This window comes from Theropithecus gelada, chromosome 17 (assembly GCF_003255815.1).
Source record: "Theropithecus gelada isolate Dixy chromosome 17, Tgel_1.0, whole genome shotgun sequence".
Classification (NCBI taxonomy): Eukaryota; Metazoa; Chordata; class Mammalia; order Primates; family Cercopithecidae; genus Theropithecus; species Theropithecus gelada.
Window position 1 is genome coordinate 29,980,536 of NC_037685.1, and position 11,361 is coordinate 29,991,896.

Genomic DNA, 11,361 nt, shown 5'->3' on the forward strand with positions numbered 1-11,361 from the left:
TTCTGCATAATGAATATCTGTAACAATTAAGCTGGTGAAAAAGAACTGAATTAAGTATTATCATTTAATAATACATAAATGTCACAATGAGGCTTCTAGTTCCTATTTCTAAGCTTTGAAACCTGGGGAGTGGGGGAGGAGAGGCCCTTGAAGTGAATTTAAAGTGGGTAAAGTGCCCTGATGACTAGGGCAGTCAATATTCAAGTTTGTCTTTTTGTGTTACCAATTATCTTTATAATTTGTCTCATTAAGATGTTTTTATTTTAATATATGATCGCAAATTACTACTTATTTTTCCTGAGTATCTATTTATGGAGACTGACGTCCTAGATTATTTAGAGGATTCAGCCGTAAAAAATTGGGTTAGTTAAGGTGAAATTATGAGGATAATTCTGCTAACTGTAAGAATTCTCAACCTAAGAAACAGACACAACATGATTCTATTTGCATATCCATTGCATCAAATAATTCTGGAGCCCAATTTGCTGACTTGTGAATGAAAGGAGATCTTAGAAAAATCATTTAGAAAATTTTTGTTGGAATAAGGAAACTTTCTCCCCTATATGGTTTTAAAAGTTACTCTCTGCGTTCTTTAGATCTGGGACAGCAGAATTCTGTTAAAGAAGATACACCCATCCAAGGGAAGAATTTTATTTTGAACAAAAATGTAAAATAGACATTAAAGTCATCCAGAACCAATAAGACTGTGCAGTCTTTTCCCTCTCACGGCATATCTATCTGTGACTTGACTTTACACCTTTCTCTACCACCATCTCCCTGCTTAAAATTAATTCCTTTTCAACATAATGTTGACTTTAAACATGTTCCATTGAGTACATTTTTATCCTGAGTCTTCTTCATAACCATTCACCTGATATTCTTATGTAATTAACTTATTCTTTCAGCGTTCAGGTTTAATTAGTTCAAATTTCATAAGAGTAATGTTTTTGTTTATCTTTTCTTTCAAAAACACCCCTGGCTCTGGATTCATTGCCCCTAAGTCAAGCACTTGTTCTGGATTCTTCAGTATTAACCAAGAGGATGCAGGGCAATATATAATAAAAAATATGACCCCCAATAGAATTGTGCATGAGAAAGTTAGAACTATTTATGGTAGAAAGATGAGTAAACATATCTATCATAAGAAGAACACATGGACTTACCAGATACTATCAATTAATAAGTTAAATTGCTAACATTTTTATTTGAATGAAACAAATGACAATAGTGAGGGAAAAACACAAAATAATTTTGAATGAATGAGCAGTTTCTATTATAATGGGTTTTTAAAAAACTGAAATCAACTTAAAAACTATAAAAAAATTTGCATTAAAAATGGAATATTTTACATTTGAAATTTTGAGGTATAAATGGAGTAAGTCCACTTCCCTCCATTATTATAAAGTAACCTTAATTTTACTAACATGTTTTCAGTGCTTTATAATCATGAATGCCAAGATTATTTTGGGTGCAGATCAAATTAGGCACAAACAATAAAAATTTTTTTTTTTAATTTCTCACATGATACTTAAGAAATATACAATCATGAAGTGCTTAACAATAGGAATGAAATCCAAGAAATGTGTTCTTAGATATTTCATTTTTGTGTGAACATCATAGAGTTTACTTACACAAACCTTGATGGGATAGCCTGCTACGCACCTACACAATATGGTATAGTCTATTGTTTGTAGGACACAAACCTGTATATATAGGCTACACCAAACCTATATATGGACTTTTTCTAAACATAGAAAAAGTATAATCTAGTGGGACCACCTTCATGTATGTGCTCTGTCACTGACTGAAATGACATTATGCTATGCATGACTATAATCCATATGTAATTATGACTTTTTTATAACAGAGCATATTGTCAATGAAAACTACTAATTCTAGAATGCCTTTCTTTCAACGTATCTTTTAATTGCAGATCACTCCAATATGAATTTCAATTTCCATATTGTTCTCATAAAGCTACTCCTTCATTTCTTGCTAGAATGCTCAATTTTGAAATAAAATGTACACTTGTTAAACTGATGCATTTCTACCCCTCATTTGTTTGTTCTATTTTAATTTTATATGATAGTTCTCCATTTTATGAGAACAAATAACAATTGCTTTTTCCAAAATCAAGTTGCATATGCATTCAATATGTCAGGTCTGAATTTAGACATATCGTTTCACATACTGTCTTCTATTACTCTAATTACTATGCTGCACATATTTTTCCAAACTGGCATTTCAATATGCTTTACTTTTTTTAAAAGCTGATATTCCTAAAATTACCATTTTCCTTCTCACTCTTTCCTTTCACCTTAACTCTTTTCAGTGATGTTTTCTCAAAAGGGAACTTTCAAGCTCAAATAACTATAAAGGTAGGAAAGATGTTTTAATTAATCATAAAGTGGTACTTAAAAGTTTGCATATCTAAATGTGAACATATAGAGAGAGAGAAAAAATGGATTTAGTAGCTGAAAAATATTTAAGAAATAAATTGTTCTTATCAAAACATCTTTTAAATTGTTTTACACTGTAGTTTATTACAATTTACTTTAAAAATATATGGTACTTCCACAATATTAATATGCCTTTTCTTGTCTCTAATCTATTTCTTAATTCTCTCTGGATATTTCAAGTAAAGTACACATACATTGGTGGATTATAAATAATATCTCAATATTTCATTTAATTATATCATATTAAAATACAATTATTATTCATTCCCAAATTCACTGCCTGAGAATAAAGTAGCATACTGGGGAGGGTAGTGTTAAGGAAATAAAATAGACTACTTTCACAAATAAGATCTGTAATTTGAAATTTAAAAATTACTTTAATATATGAAAATTCTAACTTTAAATATTGCTAACCTACTTCCAGTAAAAGTAGTTATCCACTGTTGAATGTCTTGCAGACCCTTTCAAATTTATAATTCAGCAATTATTTCCAAGAGCTTGTTTCACAAAATGCACACAGAGTGCTTCCTGAAGTTTTATGTCATTCATGTCATTCTTTGCAAGGACCCTGATAATCTTCTCTGAGTCATTCCAATTTTAGTGTATGTGCCACCAAGGCAAGCATGATTTTAACATTTTTTTTTTTTTTTGGTCTTATTTGTCTCAGTGATCATTAGACAAACTTTTAAATATTTAAAATGTTTCTTATAAATTGAAAGGTATAAGTATATATATTTACGGGGTACAATGTGATGCTATGATTTATAAATGCGTTGTGAAATAATTAAATCAAACTAATTAGCATACCCACAATGTCAAATGCTTACTATTTTTGTGTTGAGAACATTTGAAATTTATTATTTTAACCATTTATAAATGGACAATACACTGTAATTAACTTCAGTCATCATGCTTTGGAATTGATCTGAAGAAAAAAAATACCCTCATTCTTCCTTTCTAAGCTTTTGTACCCTTTGACCATCATCTCCTTATTTCTCCACCTCTAGCCTCTGCAATTTATATGTTACTCTCTGTTTTTATGAGTTCAATTGTTTTAGATTCCACATATAAGTGAGAACAAGTGGTATTTATTTTTCTGTACCTAGATTATTTCACTTAGCATAATATTCTCCAATTCCATCCATGTTACAAATGATCACATTTCCTTCTTTTTTTCTTTTTTTTTTAAGGCTGAAGAGTATTCTATTATGTATATATACCACATTTTCTTTATGTACTTATCTGTTAATGGCTGCTGAGGTTGGCTATCATGAAAATTGCTGCAAAGAACATGGGAGTGCAGACATCTCTTCAACAAACTAATTTCAAATATCCTGTTTAAATATCCAGAAATGGGACTGCTAAGTCACATGGTGTTCTATTTTAAGTTTTTTTGAGGAACCTCTGTATAGTTTTCCATGTGGCTGTACTAATTAATATTCTCGCCAACAATATACAAGTGTACCTTGCTCTCCACATCCTCCAACACTAGTTAACTTTCCTCTTTTTGATACCAACCATTCTGACAGGTGTGAGGTGATATTTCATTATGGTATTCATTTGGATTTTCCTAATGATTATCTCTAATGATTATTAATGTTGAACATTTTTCATTCACCTGTTGGCCATTTGTATGTATTTTTAAAAAAGCCTAACCAGGTCCCTTGCCCATTTTTAAAAATCAAGTTATTTGTTTTCTTGCTATTGAGTTGCTTGAGTTCTTCATATATTTTGGATATAGACCCCTTATCAGATGTGGGGCTTATAAATATTTTCTCTCAATCCACAGGTTGTGTCTGCACACTGCTAATGCATTCCTTTGCTGTGCAGAAGTTTTTAGTTTGATGTAATCCCATTTGTTTATTTTTGTTTTGTTGCCTGTGCTTTTGGGGTCAAATCCAAAAAAATCATTGCTCAGGCCAATGTCATATAGCTTTTCTAAAATGTTGTGTGTGTTTTCTTCTAGTAGTTTTACAGTTTCTGCTCTTACATGTAAGTCTTTATTAAATTTTGAGCAGATTTTTGTGTATGGTGTTAGATAAACTTCCAATTTCATTCTTCTAAATGTAGATATCCAATTATCCCAGCAACACTTTTTGAAAAGACTGTCCTGTTCTTATTGTATGTTGTTGGCTCCTTTGTCAAAAATCATTTCTGGGCTCTCTATTCTGTTGGTTTATGTATCTGTTTTTATTACAATACCATGCAGTTTTAATTACATTAGTTTTGTAGTACACAGGCATACCTTGGAGATATTGCAGGTTTGGATCCAGATCACAGCAGTAAAGCAAATATCACAATAGGCAAGCCAAATGAATTTCTTGGTCTCTGACTGCATATAAAAGTTATATTTAAACCACAATCTCTTAAGCGTGCATCATGTCTTTTAAAAAGTACAACAACAAAAAAAATACTTTATTGCTAAAAAAATTCAGACACAGAGACTTGAAGTGAGCACATGTTGTCGGGAAAAAAATGGTGTTTATAGACTTGATCAATGCAATGCTGCCACAAACCTTCAATTCGTAAAAAATGCAATATCCACAAAGTGCAATAAAGTGAAGTATAAAAAACAAACAAACAAGTTATATCTGTAGTTTGAAATCAGATAGTGTGACACCTTTAGCTTTGTCCTTTTTGTTCATGACTACATTGACTATCCATGGATTTTGTGGTTCTATACATACTTTAGGATTCCTTTTTCTATTTCTATGAAGAAAAATGAAATTTAGGGATTGCACTGACTCCATGCTCTTTGGACTGCTTTGAGTAGTATGGACATTTTCACATTATTAATTCTCCCAGTATATGAACACAGGTTATTTTTTATTTTATTTATGCTCTTTTCAATTTATTCTATTAATTTTTATAGGTTTTAGTTTACTTATTTTTTAACCCCTTGGTTAAATTTATTCCTAAGTAATATTTTGTAGTTATTACATGTGGAATTTTTTGAATTGTTCATTATTAGAGTATAGAACACGACTGATTTCGGGGTGTTGATTTGCATCTTGTAACTGCATTGCATGCATTTATTAGTTCCAACAGGGGTTTTTTTTTGGTGAAGTCTAGGATTTTCCATATATAAGAAAATGTTGACGGTAAACAGCAACAATTTCACTTTTTTCTTTTTTTTCCTATTTGAACGCTTTTTATTTATTTCTCTTGCTAATTACTCTGGCAAGAACTTTCACTACTATATTGAAGAGAAGCAATAGGTATTCTTTTTGAATTAAGAAAAGAAACATAAGTTCTCAATTCAGAACTTAGAGAAAAGGCTTTTAATTTTTCACCATTCAGTATAATATTAGCTGTGGGCTTTTCATATATGGTATTTATTGTCTTGAAGTATATTCCTGTTCTAGCTAATTTGATGAGAGTTTTTATTATAAAAGGATGATGAATTCTGTCAAATGCTTTTCCTGTATCTAATGAAATTATCATATGGCTTTTGTTCTTCATTCTGTTAATATGATATATCATATTTATTGATTTTTGTATGTTGAATGATTTTTGCATCCCAGGGATAAATCAGACTTGATCATGGTGCATAAGTCCTTTTAAAATGTTGTTGAATTTGCTTTGTTAGCATTTTGTTGAGGTTCATCAAAACTATTGGCTTGTAATTTTCTTTCCTTGTAGTGTCCTTGTCTGGCTTTGATATCCAAGTAATGTTGGCATCCTAAAAATTGTGTAGAATTATTCCCTCTTCTTCTATTGTTTGGAATAGTTTGAGGAGAATTGGTATTAACTTTTTCTTGAATGTTTGGTAGAATTCAGTGGTCAAACCATTTGGTCCTGGACTTTTCTTTAATTGGAAACTGTTTATTACTGATTCAATTTCCCATTCATTATTGGTCTGTCCAAATGTTCTCTTGCTTCATGATTCAGTCTTGGTAAGTTGTCCCTGTTTAGGAATTCATCCATTTCTTCTAGGTTATCTAATTTACTGACATGTAATTATTCATAGTGATATTTTATTATCCTTTGTATTTCTACGGTATCAATTGTAATGTCTACTCTTTCATTTCTAATTTTCTTCTCCCCTTTTCCCCTAATCTAGCCAATCGTTTGTCAACTTTGTCTTTTCAAAAATTCAATTCCGTTTCATTTATCTTTTCACTTTTTTCTTGTCTCTCTTTTACTTACTTACGATCTGATCTTTGTAACTTCCTTCCACTAACTTTGGGCTTAGTTTCTCCTTTTTCTAGTTCCTCAAGGAGTAACTGTAAGTTGCTTGAGATTTTTCTTCCCTTTTGATGTAGGCATTTACTGCTAAAAACTTCCCTCTCAGACCCACTTTTGCTGTGTCCCATAAGTTTGGGTATAATGTGTTTTTATTTTCATTTGTCTTAAAATATATGTAAATTTCCCTTTTAATGTCTTCATTGACCCATTTATTGTTCAAGAGTATATTGTCTAATTTCCATGTATTTGTGAATTTTCCAAAATTCCTTCTGTTACTGATTTCCAATTTTCTACCATTGTGGTCAGAAAAAATACTTGATACAATTTCAGCTTTTTAAAATTTTCTTATAGTTGTTTTGTGCTCTAACATATAATCTGTCCTGGAGAATGTTTCATGTATGTTGGAGAAGACTGTGTATTCTGTTGCTATTGAATGAAATGTTCTATACATGTCCATTATCACTTGATGAAAGGTGTTCAAGTCCAATGTTTTCTTATTAGTTTTCTGTCTTGATGATCTGTCCATTATTAAAAGTGGAGTATTGAAGTTCCCTACTACTATTATACTGCAATCTATTTCTCCTTTCAGATCGTTTAATATTTGTTTCATATATTTAGCTGCCCCCAATGTTGAGTACATATATATTTACTGCTTTATCATTATATGTGTTCTTATCTCTCTCTCTCTCTCTCTCTTTTTTTGACAGAGTCTTGCTCTGTCATCCAGGCTGCAGTGAGTGGCGTGATCTTGGCTCACTGCAAGCTCTGCCTTCTGGGTTCATGCCATTCTCCTGCTTCAGCTTCCTGAGTAGCTGGGACTACAGGCACTCGCCACCATGCCTCCCTAACTTTTTGTATTTTTAGTAGAGATAGGGTTTCACCATGTTAACCAGGATGGTCTTGATTTCCTGACCTTGTGATCCACCCACCTCAGCCTCCCAAAGTGCTGGGATTACAGGCGTGAGCCACCACGCCCAGCCTATAGTGTTCTTGTCTCTTTTTAAAATTTTTGACTTAATGTCTATCTGGTGTGATATAAGTATAGCTACTTCTATCCTCTTTTGGTTTACATTTGCAAGGAGTATCTTTTCCATCCCTTTGCTTTCAGTCTCTGTGTGTCCTTAAAAGTGAGATGAGTCTCTTGTAGGCAGCATATAGCTGAATCTTGTTATTAATTTATTACATCTCTTTATTAGACAATTTTATAATGGGAGATATATATATATATATATATATAGTCTCATAGACAATAATACTATCATTTATATAAATATTGATAATTATTTATATTGATATTTACATGAGAAATATTTGTTGTTTAAGCCATCCAATCTATAGAATTTTGTTATGGCAGCCAAAATTGATGAAGAAAGTTTTTGATACTGACAAGTAGGTTGCTGCTATAACCAATATGAAAAAATGTGGAGGCAGCTTTAAAGGTGATTCTGGTCAGGACTACAAAGAAAAAAAGCAGGGCTATAGATAATGATTCTATCTTCTTCTTCTTCTTCTTCTTCTTTTTTATGAGACAGAATCTCGCTCTGTTACCCAGGCTGGAGTGCAGTGGCACAATCTTGGCTCACTGCAAGCTCTGCTTCCCATGTTCATGCCATTCTCCTGCCTCAGCCTCCCAAGGAGCTGGGACTACAGGTGCCTGCCACCACGCCCAGCTAATTGTTTGTATTTTTAGTAGAGAAGGGGTTTCACCATGTCAGCCAGGATGGTCTTGATCTCCTGAACTCGGGATCCACCCTCCTCAGCCTCCCAAAGTGCTGGGATTACAGGTGTGAGCCACCATGCCCAGCCTGATTCCATCTTCTTAAAGAATACATAAATAGTTACGTATAGTCTGTTGGAAGAAATGTAGGCACTAAAGGGTATTCTGATGAAGCCTCATGTAGAAATGGGAAACATGTTATTAGACAATAGAGAAAGGCAATTTTTATTATAAATAAAGGAAGGCTGTCAAACTACTTAGATCCTACAGGACAGGGCATTCATTTACAGACATTCATCTGTAAACTTGCAATATTCTTCAAGAAAAGGGAAGAATGGCTCTAATGATCATTCATGAATTATCAAGGCCACCATCTCAGTTGCAATGTGCTGGACAGCCTCCAGTCAAAACCATAGGAATGGGGTCATGTGGAGTTGACTGTATATATCTCCTGCCTGGCACATAATTATATTTATATTAATATTGGTATTCTATGCCAGCATTATATTTTCCTGGCTACAGTGTTCACAATCTGTTTTCTTCACATTTTTATACAGATCATTGTATTAGTCTGTTCTCACACTGCTAATAAAGACATACTCAAAACAGGGTAATTTATAAAGAAAAGAGGTTTAACAGATGCACAGTTCCACATGGCTGGGGAGGCCTCACAATCATGGTGGAAGGCAAAGGAGAAGCAAAGGCACATCTTACATGGAAGCAGACAAGAGAGCTTGTGCAGGGAACTCCCAGTTATAAAACTGTCAGATCGCATGAGACTTATACATTACCACCAGACCAGTATGGGAGAAACTGCCCACATGATTCAATTATCTCCACCAGACCTCAACCTTGACATGTGGGGATTATTACAATTCAAGGTGAGATTTGAGTGGGGACACAGCCAAACCATACCAACCATTGACTACAGAATTAATAATTAAGGCTTACCTTATAAATATTAACTATTATAAAGCACTTCATATTATTATCAGTAGAGACAGGCAATCTAGTTGAACAAAAATTTGGCACAATGAAACCATCTTCTTTTCAGTCCTATCCTTGGCATTAATTATCTGTGTGATCTTCAGTTGGGCTCTGTGATCTCTGCCTTGGGTTTGTCATGAGGATAATAATACTTAATCTACATGCTTCCTAGGAATGTTGTGAACAAAATAACCCTGGTAGCATAATTTGGAAATGTGGCAAATGATAAAATATAACATACATTATTGCTGGCATAATTTTACATAGTTAAGCAAATTTGATTATTTGAGTAATAATAGACAAACTTAAATATAGCTGCTTCTCTGCTGGATATGCAATTAAATTTGTGGTGAACATCTGAGAGTCTTTTTGCCCTTTTGGTACTTTGAAATTTCTTTCATACCTTAAAAATATGTAGAGCAGAAACTATTTTAAAAATTATTATTCATTATTTAAGAATTTAAGTTCTGAAGGTAATGTTGTTTTAACTTTAGTCTCAGGAAAACCTATTTATGATTGTTTGTCTCGACCTGCTAATGTCATTTAAGGTGCAAAGAATGAGCTGTGAGTTTGATTTTACATTAGTCATAAGAACATTACCTTGACATTTAAAGAGAAAGAAAACATTTTATGAGATTTCAGAGGAGCACTTAAAATATTGAAAGGTCTCCTTGATAAAAAAACAAAACGTTCTTCTTTTGTCTTTTGAAAATGCCCACATTTCTCTCCATAGAGACATATGTCAACGTATCCTACACAGATTGGGGTAAAGTAGCCCATAATTCTGCAGATTATCATTGGATTTTGCTGTGAACTCAAGTCATTCTTTATCTTGAGAGATAGACAAGTAGGAAGTAATTTTCAAAATGGTCTGCTTTGAGAATAAGGAGATTAAACCGCTTTGAGGAAAAATGTAGATGAATCAACCTTTTTAAAGTGGAGTTAATTTACTTTAATGGGATTATAAATTTTGGGGGTGACTGACAGATATATTTGTCATCCTCACACAGTGGTTCATACGGTGTGAGCCATAGAGGAGTTCAAGTGGGAGGAAGATATTGCAATGAAGACAGGTGTCAGAAACGGTCTGAAAATCCATATGCATGACTATATACTGAATAGTTCGTTTTTCCAGTTTGTGCTGATACATATGTATATATGTCACTTTAAATATATATGAATTTGTATTCTATAAAATATATATGAAATACAAATTCATATGGCATTTATCACTATCAATTTTCTTAATCTGTGGCTACTAAAATCACTTACAGCAGCTGAAGGCCTACTTTTTTGAAGTTTAATGACTGTCAAAAACTAATGCTGATCTTAGCAACTGAGAGGATACAATACTTAACAAAGGAGTTGTCAATATCAATTTGTAAACAAAGATGAAATTATCATTCTTGAAACACATGAGGAAGACTATTCCCTTCAGTCTCCAAATCAGTGTTTTACATATTTAGTTTTAAAAGGAATAATCATTTACATATTCACTATGTTCACAGATACATAAAAAATGTAAACTAAATGTAAATACAACTATACACAAATGGGAAAATATTTTAAAATATTTAAAACATCAATATCAATAATGTTTTGGATGGTAAATTGTGTTCTTTTTCAGTTTCCTTTTAGAGTTTCCAATGATTTATATTAAAAAAAAAGTTGCTCTTATAACTAAAAAGAAAAATTGTAAGTAAGCCAAAGCACTCTACACAGTAAAAGGTGAATCTTTCTTTTCCCCATTTTGATTATTTTATCTTTCTTTAGATGGCCATAAGGACTTATACCAATACAATCCAAGCTAAGACTAGGAAATATTCAAATATTTATTTATTGAAGAATATTTATTGAGAAACAAATATCTGAAGCTATTGTTCTGGAGTATTTGGGATTAATTCAAGAATGCAATAATTGTGGTTCATTTACTTGCAGAATTTAAAGCCTAAAAGGATTATGGAAATTACAACAAACAATAGAATCAGAATGATAAAATCTAAAACTAAA

The 11,361-nt window shown here is 32.3% G+C and overlaps 1 non-coding gene across 1 annotated transcript; it reads right to left on the reverse strand.

Annotated features, from left to right (window-relative positions):
* Positions 1–2,978: 2,978 nt before the first annotated feature.
* LOC112611240 lies at positions 2,979–3,080 on the reverse strand. The gene has a single exon (XR_003116606.1). It is a non-coding gene; the product is annotated as a U6 spliceosomal RNA (small nuclear RNA).
* Positions 3,081–11,361: the final 8,281 nt, after the last annotated feature.